This window comes from Bubalus kerabau, chromosome 12, assembly GCF_029407905.1.
Source record: "Bubalus kerabau isolate K-KA32 ecotype Philippines breed swamp buffalo chromosome 12, PCC_UOA_SB_1v2, whole genome shotgun sequence".
Classification (NCBI taxonomy): Eukaryota; Metazoa; Chordata; class Mammalia; order Artiodactyla; family Bovidae; genus Bubalus; species Bubalus kerabau.
Window position 1 is genome coordinate 31742347 of NC_073635.1, and position 15121 is coordinate 31757467.

Genomic DNA, 15121 nt, shown 5'->3' on the forward strand with positions numbered 1-15121 from the left:
AGAAATGAGGCAGCTGTCCTATTGAAAGCCGTGGGCAGGTCACAAACCTAAAAAGAAAGTCACCTCATTGGTGAGCGCTCCACAGCTGATTCCGCTGCTAACATCAGGGCAGGATTGACATGCGCGTGACCTAGAAAGGATACCGGCGGTACAACACACTCTTTTCACATCTACACCCGGATTCATAAAGTGAAAGGAGTCGTGTGTGACGGGGTAGGCAAAACAGCAGCGCTCTCGTGCCGGAAGGCAAGGCTTAAATTGCAGAATCAGGATTTCCCAGCTTGACTTCTTCCTCCCGCGTTGAACTTTAATACAGTGATCCTGGAACAATGGTCCTAGAGATGCATGGAGATTAAAGAAGGGCTGATTTGTTCACAAGCCTGGAAATAAATTATGTTGGCTGTCGGCGGTGTCACATCTGAATGCCTAGCCTATTTCCCAGCCTGAAAATGAAGGCTTCCTGACCTGTTCTGGAAATTAGCAGATAAATGTGGGTAAAATTAGGTAAGCAAGGGCATGGACAGAGATTTCTGAACTGTGACTTCTGACCCCTGCTCTGGGCATTCCTAAGCACTAGTAGGTTATTTAATCCATTCAAGTATAAGATGATGGCAAGTGCAATTACCTTCCCTGCAAGAGTGCTGAGAGAGAGAATTCAGCAAAGAATACTGATGGCTAGACTGTCACATCCAATGTTTTTTATAAGAACAGAGCCATCATCTAAGAGAATTTATTGAATGAGATGCTTTTTTTACCTCTTTTATTTTTAATTGGAGGATAATTACATGGGGCTTCCCTGGTGGCTCAGATGGTAAAGAGTCTGCCTGCAATGCAGGAGACCCAGGTTCAAATCTCTGGTTCATGAAGATCCCCTGGAGAAGGGAATGGCTACCCACTCCAGTATTGTCGCCTGGAGAATTCCATGGACAGAGGAGCCTGGCAGGTTGTTACAGTCAGCCCATGGGGTTGCAAAGAGTTGGATACAACTGAGCAACTAATGCTTTCACTTTTCACTTTATAATATTGTGATGGCTTCTGACATACATCAACATGAAGGGCTGTATATGTGGCGCTCAGCTGAAATCTGAAACATCACCGACGTCCATAAGAAGCACAAGTCACATTCAAGGGCTACTGTGAGTATGGAAAGTCAACCATTTCTCATTTAATGACCAAAGTCAAGGGCAGTCATATAAAGAAAGCTGAGTGCTGAAGAATTGATGCTTTTGAATTGTGGTGCTGGAGACGGCTCTTTGAGAGTCCCTTGGATTGCAAGATCAGCCCATCCTAAAGGAAATCGACCCTGAATATTCATTGGAAGGACTGACACCGAGGCTGAAGCTCCAATACTTTGGCCACCCGATTCAAAGAGCCAGTTCGTTGGAAAAGACCCTGATTCTGGTAAAGATTGAAGGCAGGAGGAGAAGGGGACAACAGAGGACAAGATGGTTGGATGGCATAATGGCTCAGTGGACATGAGTTTGAGCAAATTCCAGAAGACAGTGAAGGACAGGGAAGCCCGGCATGCTGCAGTTCATGGGGTCACAAAGAGTTGGAAATGACGTAGTGACTGAACAACATTCAGACAATATTCAGGATAAACTCTCCTTTACATTTTCTGGGATTCAGTAAGTTGTTTTGTCTTGTGTTCAAAGTTTAATTATCAATATTGTTGCTGTTGTTTGGTGGTGGCTAAGTCGCTAATCTCAAAAGAGATTCTCTGCAACGTTGTCTACTTATCAAAACACAAAACCTCTATCTGAAATACAGCAAGGGCTTTAAACGAAATTTCGTGGGCTTCCCTAGTGGTCTGTTGCTGTTCAGTCTCTAACTCATGCCCAACTCTTTATGACCCCATGGACTGCAGCACGCCAGGCTTCCCCGTCTTCACCATCTCCCCGAATTTGCTCAAACTCACGTCCATTGAGTCAGTGATGCCATCCAACCATCTCATGCTTTGTCATCCCCTTCTCCTCCTGCCCTTAGTCTTTCCCCACATCAGAGTCTTTTCCAGTGAGTCCATTCTTTGTATCCCCAGTGGCCTAGTGGTTAAGAAACCTCCTGTCAATGCAAGGTACACGGGTTTGATCTCTGGTCAGTAAAGATCCCACAATGCTGCGGGGCAACAAAGCCCCATGAGCCATGACTACTGAGCCCACGCACCACAGGGAAGGTAATCACACCTGGCTTCACTTGCTCCGAAAGGAGAGAAGCCACTGCAGTGAGAAGCCTGTGAATGCAACTAAAGTAGTCCCCATTTGCTGCAAGCAGAGAAAACCCTCGAGGAGCAAAGAAGACCCTGCACAGCCAAAAATAAACAAAAATAAAAGAGCTTAAAAAATTTTATGTCAAATAAAAGAGCCATTTGTTGAAAGTCTGGAACCCAAATTTGGAGTCTCAACTTTAATATATATTCTTACCTGGGTCTCTTCCTTTGCCATATTTTCTCTTTGCTATCAAAATTTGTTCTTTTTAGGACCAATAAACAAATTCATAAGAGTTAAAGTGAAAAAAAATTAAAAATAAAAGAGGACCATTAAAAAGGACCGATCTCACATGGAGTGTCATCTCTTCCTTCCAAAATGTTTATTAAGGCATCAAGGTAGACAGAAGGGATATCATGATAAGCAAAACCCAGCTTAAGTCCCAGCTCTGAAGCAATTCACAGGCCATACAAGGTTGAGAGAGATTATTAAACAACCTTAAAGGAAACTGTGAAGGTGCAGCTCTGATAAGAACTATGAAAGAGAGGAACATGAAAGGGGGTACTGCGTGCATGGTTGGGTGGAGGGAGTGTGGGTTAATCTGGTCAAGAAGTTCAGGACAGGCTCCTCTGAAGATGAGATGCTATAACTGAGATCTCTACTTAGTGCGAAAAACAAAGGGAAGGACAGGCTTGGGGTGGGTGCAGAATGTGCAAAGGTCCTGGGGCAGCAGGAAGCCTGTAGGCACCTGAAGGGTGGTCAGGGCTGCTCAGGGAACGAATGAAGTCAGCGTGCGTGTGATGAAACCAGAGCGGGGAGGGCGGAGCTCACAGCATCTTGCACCTCCTGCCCAGAAGTGTAGACTTTACCCTAAAAGCCACAGCAAACCCTAGACTCAAGCTTCTCAACATTTTCCTGATGACAGAGGAATTAATCCCTGTTCCTAAAGTTAAACCTTTAAGAATATTTTCAGTATTTCATAGTGATACATGTCTATTTTTTTTTTTAGTATTTTTATTTATTTATTTATTCATGAATTGGTGGCTCAGTGGTAAAGAATCCACCGGCCAGTGCAGGAGATGCAGGAGACTCAGGTTCAATCCCTGGGTCAAGAAGATTCCCCTGGAGAAAGAAACAGCAACCCACTCCAGTATTCTTGCCAGGAGAATCCCATGGACAGAGGAGCCTTGAGGGCTATAGTCCATGGGGTCGCAGAGTCGGAGATGACTGAGCACAGCACATTCATTAATTGGCCATGATGATGGAGCATGTGGAATTTCAGTTCCTGGACCAGTGATCAAACTTGCACCCCCTGTATTGGAAGCGTGGAGTCTTAACCACTGAACCACCAGGGAAGTCCCACATAATGATACGTTTCTGTCTTAACTGAAATTTCTTTTCCAAAATTTCAATGTTTAAGTAAAAAAATTATATCATTAATGTTTTCATTTATGACTAATAATAGAGCAGCTGATTTTAAATTATTTTTACTTAAGGTGGACAAAAATTATTCCCTCATACCAATACATAATTACATGTGTCAGGATTTTCTCATAAAATGTTTTTCATGAGAGCACTCTTTTTGTTAAATATTCTGTAAAAGGATCTTATCTGTAGTCTTTTTTCTCTTTGTGGGTTCCCACTCCAGTGCAAAAAATGCTGTGAATTAAATTCACATATCTGTTATCCCAAGACAAAGGATGGTAATACCTCAAACCATATGACATGATAGAAAGGCTTTTCTCCAAGAACCCTGTCAATAACCAATTTTAAAGAGATCATCTTTGTGCGCCCAGGTGGTTTATAATCACTGAAATCATTAAGATTTACGTAAGGCACCTGTCTTTTCACAGAGCTCATTAGCCTAAATCACTGTCAAAAATGTAAGCTCAATGCCCAGGGAAGCTAAATTTAGGACAGAAATAAGGATGCAAACAGAATGAACAGACGGAAGAAATGCCACCAGATGAAACAATGCTGCATGGAGCCGGGAAGGCAAAGGAAGAGGCGCATTTCACTCCATCACTGGCACAGGGTCACTTCCAGTCTGGATCCATCGCGGGCACATGGTCACTTCCGGTCTGATCCACAGGGCAAGTGTCTGGGACGGTACTGGGGCCGTTCACAGCATCAGGAAGGGAAATGCTGCCCAACAATTCTTTTCTCGGGATTCTCTGTTCTCTTGGGGATGGCAGAGGCTGCCCCTACAGCCTTGCTCTGGCTTTTCTGAGCTGCTTTCAGTGCAGGTAAGAAAGGATGGGAACTAGAGTCTTCAGCCACGCTGGGTAACAGGGCAGACGAGGTCCAGACGAAGGTGTCCTCCTCCATTCAGGGAGCCAGGACCCATGACTCCCTGTGTGGAGGAAAGATCATGGAGACTCTTCAAAACACTTTCCCTAGTGCATGCCCACATTCATTGTGAAGTCCAGAAGAGCTCCTTGGATGGACTGCAAGGTCAGTTCTGACTGGCAGGAAGTCTGGGCTGCACCACACTCCATGGGCTAAGGGACACCCTGGACCACCTTGGAGTCAGCCTGGACAGGCCCACCCTCCCAGTGGTAACTAAATGAAGTCAAACCCGGGGGGTCCTCTTAACTGAAATTTGACCAAGCACCACATACCATCCAGAGCTGTCCTAGAATCAAAACCTAGAACAGGAAGTGAACACACAAACACATACATGCACAAATAAGCATGAACATGCACACAGCCTGGCATGCTGAATATATCGGAGTGTGAAACGAGAGGAAACAACTCATGCAAGTGTTTCATCTACTCTGAACCAAGTGGGAAAGTTAGTAAGTCTACAATAAAAAATGACTGCATGTAATACCCTCTTTGCCCAATCTGTGCCCACAGGATGATCAGCCCTTACGAACATGCAACAAGGGACAGAAGGACCGGCCACACGGACCCAGAACAGCTGGCTTGGCCCAGACACAACAATCTAGGGTCATAAAACAAATTAACAACAACCTGTTTAATTTTTAAATTCAGCATTTTGTTTGCTGTGGATTTTGTAACATTATTTTTCAAGAATATTGCATTAAAATATTATTTACTTGATTGCTGAGCTTTCTGGTGTCCAAGGTGAAGGCTTCACTCACATTACCCTAGCTCTGGTCCTGTGACACACACCACACACTCCCCCCGCACAAAGGCTGGACTGGACACGATCTAACTTTTAGAAAGTTACATCCATACAATGGAAAGCAAAAACCTGAAAGAAATTTCTGGCCAACCCAATCTTTTCTTCAAGCCTTAAGAATCCACTTGACTCTCTGCACTCTCCCATAGCCCCCAGTAGACAAGGATCAGATCCCTCAACGACAGCCAGCCTCGGGCACACTGAGTTCTAGACCCTCAGGAGTCTCATCTGACTCCAGTAACTCCAAATCCATCAGAAAGGAAAAAAGCAAGCAGCCTTCCCTCAAACACTTTGTTGACAGGTATGCTCCACCCTGAATCTTGTCACCAGTAAAGCAGTGTTGGAACCTGAACTGCCACCCATGAACTCTAGATTCATTTAGGACTTATTCTTTTCAGCACAAACTAAAAATCAAATTTATAACTGTTTGTAGTCCAATTCTTATAAAAACTTCAACATAATTTGTTCACTGCATGAGTGTAACATTAAAACATAGTAGCACCCTAAATTTCTAATGGTAGGGGCAAGGTCTAGGTAACCACAGTTAATCGGATCATTAATGTTTCAGTCTTCAAACTCTGTAGTAATGGGTAAGAATAGTATTTAGCCAGTGTGCCTGGGTCTGGGTGAGGGCCTGCTTATGGCTGGTGTCCAGTCTGATCAACTACTGCCCATGACTCCTGTGTCAATGCCTGTGTTAATATCACCCTTCTTATGATGCAACAATAAGTGGGTCACAGCAGAAATAAAATCATATGACATTATGCTTGCAATCATAGAAATACTTATAGGAAAACACACACACATATAACTGAGTTAGGTGGCTAGAATTACTGGTGGGTTTTCCTCTATTGCACAACTTTTCCACAACTGGATACTGATTTTATTATATGAAGATCAAATATTGGAATCTTTTCGTACAGTACCTCTGTCCTGAGTCTGCCACTTCATGACCTAGACTTTTCACTCCATTCTGCTCTCCGCACAGGGGCACAGTTTGTGTGCAGAGGCAGTGAATTGTGATGTGTGGCCAAAAGAAAAGACACAATAGCTTCACTCTGTTTTCAGATAAGATCAAATGCACTAGACTCATTTTATGTGTTTCTATTTTGCTAAGGGTACTACAGACTATATAGAGATATGGACAGACCAAATGCTATCAGCTCCTTTTAATGAAATTCTGATCCTCTTAAACCCCTAGTTCACTCAAGTCTTATTTTTCCTATTGGGATGTTACAGAAACCCACACAACTCTTCAAGGCTGAAAAGGCACGCTTAGTGCTATCAAAGAAAGTACACTTTTCATCAAATACAGGTAAACCTTTCAAATCTTATAAACCCTTGTGATGGTATTATATTTTATCTTTATCAACCTTCCTTACCATGAGAATTCATCCTTACCATTCAGAAGGATGTAATTGGAATTTTTTAAAAACAGGTACAGGTTTTTTTTGCTACAGATCCATAATATGTTCAGGATTCTCGCTCATGGCATTTCATTCTATCAACAGGAGTTGACATCAGTTAAACTTACCTTCTTTTCCACTTACCCTGATGAAAAGGGCTATTTTAATGTGACTTAAATCTTTGTACCACTAGCTACTTTTTCTCTTTTTGAAATGATCAGTTTCTTTAAAAAGTATAGATTCAAAATATATCGGATAGCAATGAGGGTTCGAATTAAGAAGCAGAAACACCAAACAATGGATGATTTCACTGTATGTCATAGCTAACACATAAAACCCAATCCAGCTCAGTCATATTAAATGATTTCAGTGGGATAAATCTGTCAGGCAATTAAATATATTATGTAAGCAAAAGCTGTAGCATATGGCATGATGATAGGTAATTTGAATTTTTTTCACGCATAGCTTTTCCTGCAGAAGTATCTAGCAACGTCCCAACACTTGGCTTTTTATCTGGCATGAGCTGTACAGAAATCCCATTTTGCACTACCACTGCAAAAGTATATCACTTATGAAATTGATTTCTGACACATGGTGCTGCAAGAAGGTTAATGGCTAATTGATTCAGCCAGTGGTAGGATTTGTTATGTTGAATAATGCATGAGATAATGGCCTTTTAATTTGTTTGTATTTCCAGTAAGACTATAAACTTCTGCAATATTATGAGAAAGATATGTAACATGATTATAAGGTTTAGTTTATGTGGTTTTCAAGCATCTGAAAAGCATGTACAGATTCAAGGGTAACCAAACAAATGAGAGTTCAGATATTTAACAATAATGTCGGTCACGATGGAAATCCATGTTGTAGTTCTTTGTAAATCTTAAATGCTCTCAACTAAGAGTTTATTTTCTATTAAGCAGATCTATGAAACCTAGTAATCTTGCTGCCTTCTAAATTCTGCAGTCAGATCCAGTGAAGATGAGAACAAAGCCAGGGTTGGAAGCACATATAATAATCATCTGACCTCCAACATCTGAGTGTGCCTCTATGTGCATTCCGTCAATGCCGTTCAAATGGGGAAGATTAGATTCATGCAGGAGCTCTTGGCTGGGTTTTCTTGTTGGATTAACTTATTCATCTCAGTTTCCAAGTCAAGATTTTTCTCCTGGAATGTTTACCAAACCTTAACAGTAAACAAACACTGTACAATTCTAAAATAAAGATGGCAGGGGATTTCCCTGGTGGTCCAGCGGCTATGACTCTGCACTCCCAGTGCAGAGACCCAGGTTTGATCCCTATTGAGGGAACTAGATCCCACATGCCACAGCTAAGAGTTCACAGGGTGCGACTAAAGATCCCCCATGCTGCAACAACGATGGAGGATCCCACGTGCTGCAAATTAACTAATTAATTAAAATAAATAAGACACAGATGACAGCTGCTAAGGGTGGATACATGATGGTCTATAATATAAATTGTCTGATCATTTTTGTTTTAAAATATCTGCATAAAGAGACGAAATCTTTGAATCAAGAAACAGGAGTATAAATGTATTTTATAGTAACCACTTCTCAAAGATTTAATTCTTAATTTTTTCCCTACAGTTATCTTGCTTCAATTATCTTGTTCAAATTGAATAAACAGGCCATGGATAAAACCAAAGCCCCAAGAAAAGTGAGTAAACAATGTGTCTGATAACCTTCCAAGGATCAATCCTAAAGGAAACCAACCCTGAATATTCATTGGAAGGGGTAATGCTGAAGCTGAAGCCCCGATACTCTGGCCACCTGATGCGAAGAGCCGACTCATTGGAAAAGACCTTGATGCTGGGAAAGACTGGAGGCAGGACAAGAAGGGGACGACAGAGGATGACGTGGTTGGATGGCATCACCGACTCGATGGACATTGAGTTTGAGCAAACTCCGGGAGATGGTGAAGGACAGGGGAGCCTGGCGTGCTGCAGTCCATGGGGTCGCAGAGAGTCGGACACAACTGAGCAACTGGTGGTTTTGCAGCCTCATCTGTTCCCTGCTCCATCCTCCTTACTGGATGGTGAGCTGGTTTACAGAACGGGCCTAGACTGCGTCTTGGTTCACTTCTTTTTCCTACTCTCCCTGGTGCTGAGCATGCTTTCCTGACACACAGGAAGTGTGCACTGAAGGAATAACCCAGCCAACAGACAAGCGAGTGAAAGAATATAGCATCTTGGCATTCCAGTGTCTGTATCAACCACATACTGCTTTTTCCTCTAATACCTCTTGGTTAATCAACATGCTGAGGAAACTGAAAGTATTTCCTTTCCTAAGCAAGCTGTTTGTCTTCATTAAAGAGCTGCTGTCCTATTTTCTGGTCATACTGTTTGATTAGACCCTTCTGGAATATTTCATAGAATTATCTATGGTTTGCAACCAGCCTACATAATTCTGTGCCATCAGCTACTTCAAGGAGCCAGCTTCTTTTCTCCAACTAATTATTTCAAATGCTAGGCACCAATTCCTCAGGCACCCCATTAATTTTTTTCTATGAAGGGAATTCACACAAATTTCCTTTCTCTGAACCAATTTAAATCCACACGAGAACTCAATTTCTTATTCTGTCATTAAGAAGAATAATTATATTCAGACTTTCAGAGGATGAAAGCACTTTATACCAATTATTTTGTTTATCTGTGGTATACCCAGAGGTAGACTAGGTACATAATCCCTATTTTCTTGAAGAAGAAAACAGAGTTTGAAAAACGTTTTCTACCTATAAGTTATTTATTTGTTCAGTCAACAATTTATTAAGCACTGAGAATATGTGGAGGACTGTATTTAAAGAAAGTGGAAGGAAGGAGGAAGGGATGGAGAAAGGAAAGAAGGGAGGGAGGAAGAAAGGCAGATGTGTCTTTTTCGCTTTATTAAATTATAGGTTCTCTGTAGTTTCAACTGTGTTTTTTCTATTTTTTTTTTCCTACTAGTATTTCCATGCACAAAAGCTGGGCACAAGTCTTCATCATCTTATACCTAGATAAACACAACAGCCTTCAGATAGTCTTGGTGCTTCTGGGTTTTCCCAACCTCTATTTAGCCAACTTAAGACTCAGAGTTATCTTGTTAAGCTCCATCTTATTGCTTCTGAGGTTCTTACAATGATTTCTTGTGACTCTTATTTAAGATTGGGCTTCCCCTTTGGCTCAGCTGGTAAAGAATCCGCCTGCAATGCAGGAGACCTGGGTTAGATCCCTGGGTTGGGAAGATACCCTGGAGAAGGGAAAGGCTACCCACTCTAGCATTCTGGCCTGGAGAATTCCATGGACTGTCGCAAAGACCCATGGGGTCGCAAACAGTCGGGAGCGACTTTCACTTTATTTAAGATTCGATCACTCTGGCTTGGTTAAAGACTCTTTTTATTTCATTCACCCTTCCTCCAATCTAACAACCTCTGTTAATGTCTTCCTTATCTCATAACCAGTTATCCTCTACATCAACCAAGGTAACTTGTTTATTGCCCCTTTAAGCAAAACTTCTCCACCATTTGTTTTTGCGTTTTTTTTAGTTCTATACAGATTAACAAAAAAAAAAATTTATTTATTTACCCGGCTGCCCCAGGTCTTAGTTTTGGCATGCAAACTCTTAGTTGCGGCACATGGGATTCAGTTCCCTGAACAGGTATTGAACTCAGGCCCCCTGCTTTGGAAGTGCAGAGTCTTAGCCCCTGGATCACCAAGGAAGTTCCTCCATTTGTTTTTTATATGCCATCTCTTCAAGCCAACATGCTCTCCTGGCTCACAGTTCTCCTGGCTCACAGTGGACAACCTGCCTCCTCTCTCCTCCTTTAAAAGCAGGTGAAACATTCACCTCTGATTCACCTCCTCTGATTAGGACTGAACTCTGTGCCTCTCAACACCTGAACTTTTTCAATGTGCTGCATTTATACCCAGTGGTTGCTGAACTAGCTGTATTACCACCGCCTAGGAACTGACTGCGGAAAGGGCAATGGCACCCCACTCCAGTACTCTTGCCTGGAAAATCCCATGGATAGAGGAGCCTGGTGGGCTGCAGTCCATAGGGTCACTAAGAGTCAGACATGACTGAGAGACTTCACTTTCACTTTTCACTTTCACGCATTGGAGAAGGAAATGGCAACCCACGCCAGTGTTCTTGCCTGGAGAATCCCAGGGATGGGGGAGCTTGGTGGACTTTCGTCTATGGGGTTGCATAGAGTTGGACACAACTGAAGCGACTTAGCAGCAGCAGCAGCAGCAGGAACTGACTGGGCTTCCCAGGTGGCGCTAGTAGTAAAGAACCTGCCGGCCCAAGTAGAGACTTCAGAGCAGAGGGTCTGGTCCTTGGGTCAGGAAGATCCCCTGGAGGGCATGGCAACCCACTCCAGGAGTCTTGCCTGGAGAATCCCATGGACAGAGGAGCCTGGTGAGCTACAGTCCATGGGGTCACAAAGAGTCAGAGACAAGTGAAGCGAGTTAGCACAAGAACAAGGAACCGATTAAAAACACATTCTCAACCCCAAATATACTGATTGAATCAGAAATATTAACGGTGCGTCCCAGAAAATTATTTTCACAAGCCCTCCACATGATTCTGGTGCTCTCTAAAGTCTGAGAACCAATGATGGATACGTGTAACTGTAAGTAAAATACACAGACACACACACAGGCACAGAAACACACACATTCCCAAAAGGGCATGACCCTGGGAAAAAACTTGTCAGACCCCCATTTAGACTACAAGCTAAATTTCAGATGACTGGAAGGAAGCACATGATCCAATTCAGAACACTATTTTGCACATATTTTGCATTTATTACATGTTTAGTTAAATACCACTTTTTTTAAATCCTGCCTTGGCTTTTTTGTTAATAATTTGACCAAAAGGGCACAAAGAAAAGAAAATGAAACACAGTAAATGAAGCACACTATTCTTATTAAGTGTGTATTTGCGGCTCTGATTAAGGCTGGGAAATTAGTCCTGCACACAGAGGGCTTGCCATGGGGCTCCTGTGCACCTTCCGTAGCTACACCTCGTTCCCAAGGCTCTAGTCAAACTGACTGACATGCTGAAGCTGAAACGCCAATATTTTGGCCACCTGATGCAAAGAGCCGACTTACTGGAAAAGACCCTGATGTTGGGAAAGACTGAGGCAGGAGAAGGGGGCGACAGAAGATGAGATGGTTGGATGGCATCACTGACTCAAGGGACATGAATCTGAGCAAACTCCAGGAGATGGTGAGGGACAGGGAAGCCCGGCGTGCTGCAGTCCATGGGGTTGCAAAGGGTCAGACATGGCTGAGTGACTGAACAATAACAACAAAGATTTGATAATGAGGTGTAATTCAGTTTTCTATGCTTTAAGTTCCTCAACAATCAAACAGGAATGTATTTTATGCCAGCAAGCAACTGAGTTGAGAATTAGAATAGAGTTCATCTTCACTGGTCCCTGAAAGGGTTGGGGGACCCTCGTGGCAGTTTCAATTCCACTCCTGATGTTCAGGGCACACTGACCCTGTCTTTCTTCGGCAGCTACACCACTGATCCAGAAGCATAAACGTCAGACCTGGGAGAAGAACCAACGTGGATTCTATTGTATTTCCAAGCACAACCTGCAGCTCCTCTGGGAAAGGGTGCTCCCCAGGAGGATGGCCCCCCCCCTGGATGGACAGAGAGAATCTGACCACATGGGCTCTGCTTAAAACTATGCAGAGGACAGGTTATCATGCTCAGGAGAGAAAAACATCATTTTCTAATGACTGGTGCCTCCTCCTCGCCTAACAGGGCACTGGGCCAGGCAGAGGAGAAAAAAAAAAAAAAACCTTTGGGTGATCATCTTCCAAGCCAATGAACCCCCTTCCCATTGTTGAAGACAGAGAACAATTTGTCTAGAACACCAACAAGCACCAGCGACTTGGTTTCCTACAAAAGGAAACCATCCCATAATTAGCTGCAGCATTTAGGGCTAACTCCTGCTCTCCCTCACCATCTCTGGCATGCTGTCTGAAGGGACACAGGGCTGCAGAGAGCCCAGGCTCACGGCAAAGCCCTGTTTGCATGGACCACAACAGCTGTGAGAAGAGCCACAGTGGTGCCAGGGACAGCCTGGAGATTCCTTGGTAACTGGCATTCCTACAAGAAGAAGACCTTCCTATCCTCTGGGCATCATCGCCTCACAGCTTGTTCCTAAAAGTCTGAAGGTTCCAAATTTAACATGTTTCCTCACTTATTTTTAAGTGAAGATATTCTCCTCGTTTAAGAAACTGCTTATCTTGATGAAATCAGGAGAGATTTTATGCATATATTCATAAATAAATTTCACCTTTCTGTTTTGATGGGGAAAAGCTACAGTGAGGGTTTAAAAATGGCATCTGGTTAGCAGCCCCCAATAGTTTCTCATCTGTGAAAACTCAGAAGAAGAAGAAAACCCTGCCACTGACAATCATGACAACCTAACATTTCAACCGGATGTTTGGGGAACAGTCGCCAATTACAGGGCACGTGATACTAGACAGAGAGAATCTGACCCACGACATGACGGCTGATGGAAGACGACAGAAGAAGGGGACAATGGCTACTCCTCGACCCCCACCCACCTCTGTCTCAGAGACCCTGGACCTGCACAAGCCAGAAATTCAAGACCGCAACAGTGAGAAAGTCATGACCCAAAAAGACTAGAGCCAAGTGTCAAACCAATGAGAACAGATATGAATCTAAATAATGGCTGCACACACTTGCAAAATGGGGCAGTGTTTCTTATACAGTGGAAGTAAATTTCACGATCACCTAGATCTGAAACCACGAAGACCAAGAAAGGGAGTGGAGAAGAGGAAAATAATAGGATACAGAACTCCTTGTTTCAAGAGGGACAACTCAGTAGGAGAAACACAGTCAACTAACATATATCAACTGATAAAAGAATATAGTATGATAATAACATCTCAAATCAGAGGAGGAAAGGATCCTTTTATATGTTGTTTACAAAGCACTGTTTGTAACTGTTTACAAACCAGTTGTTTACAAGCCAATCATTTACAAATTAAAATTAGAGTTGACTAATTGTGCCCCAAATTAATTCCAGATAGCTTAAACATTTCAATATAAAGACTGTAAAGCACTGGAGGAAAATAGAAGTGACTGATGCAGAAAAGAGCTTTCTGAGCATTAACCCAACACAACGTGAAGGAGGAAAAAACAGTAATGTGTTGGACAGCTCCATGTAAAAAAATGAAATGAGAACATTCTCTTAACTCCATACACAAGAATAAACTCAAAATCAGTTAAAGACCTAAATGTAATACTGGATACTATAAAACTCCTAGAGGTAAACATAGGCAGAACACTCTGACATAAGTTGTAGCAATATCTTTTGGATCCGTCTCCAAGAGAAACGGAAATAAAAGCAAAAATAAATAAATGCACCCTAATTAAGCTTGAAAGCTTTAGCATAGCAAAGGAAACCATAAGCAAACAAAAATACAACCTACAGAATGGGAGAAAATATTTGCAAACAATGTAACCAACAGAGATTAATCTCCAAAATATACAAATAGTTCAGACAGCTCAATATCAAAAACAAATAACCCAATCAAAAAACAGCCAGAAGATATAAACAGAGATTTCTCCAAAGAAGACATAGAGATGACCAAAAGGCACATGAAAAGATGCTCAACATCGCTATTTATTAAGGAAATGCAAATTAAAACTGCAATGAGGTATCATCTCACACCAGTCAAAATGGCCATCACGAAAATCTACAAATAATAAATGCTGCAGAAGGTGTGGAGAAAAATGAACCCTCCTATACTATCGGTGGAAATGTAATATATTCTCCACAGCCACTACGGAGAACAGTATGGAGGTTCTTTAAAAAACTAAAAATAGAGCTACCATATGAGCCTGTAATCCCATTTCTGGGCACACATCCAGAGAAGACATAATTTAAAAAGACACACACACCCCAATGTTAATAGCAGCATATTTACAGTAGCAAAGACATGAAAGCAATCTACATGTCCACTGACAGAGGAATGGATAAAGATGTGGTTTATATACATATATAATGGCATATTGTTGCTGCTGTTGTTTAGTCGCTAAGTCATGTCTGACTCTTTGTGACTATGGACTGTAGCCCACCAGGCTTCTCTGTTCATGGAATTCTCCAGGTAAGAATATGGAGTGGGTTGCCATTTCCTTGTCCAGGGGATCTTTCTGATCCAGGGATCAAATCTGCATCTCCTGCATTGGCGGCAGATTCTTTACCACTGAGCCACCTGGGAAGACCCAATACCTATAAATAAATTATAAATTAAATACAGACAGTGAATAAGTATGCCAGTAAGTGTTGTTACAAAAAGAAGAGTTTGTGTGTCC

At 42.4% G+C, this 15121-nt stretch overlaps 1 protein-coding gene and 2 long non-coding RNA genes across 3 annotated transcripts in view; 1 reads left to right on the forward strand and 2 right to left on the reverse strand.

The window, feature by feature from the left end:
* Nucleotides 1-15121, reverse strand: part of LOC129624834 (microtubule-associated tumor suppressor candidate 2-like) — a 142464-nt gene that overhangs the window by 76400 nt on the left and 50943 nt on the right. The gene's annotated exons all lie outside the window — the stretch shown is intronic.
* Nucleotides 2735-5270, forward strand: LOC129624473 (uncharacterized). Its single transcript, XR_008700973.1, has 2 exons — nucleotides 2735-4450; nucleotides 5064-5270. It is a non-coding gene; the product is annotated as an uncharacterized LOC129624473 (long non-coding RNA).
* Nucleotides 9723-10569, reverse strand: LOC129624472 (uncharacterized). The gene is made up of 2 exons (XR_008700972.1): nucleotides 10339-10569; nucleotides 9723-9956 (listed from the first exon to the last, which is right to left on the reverse strand). It is a non-coding gene; the product is annotated as an uncharacterized LOC129624472 (long non-coding RNA).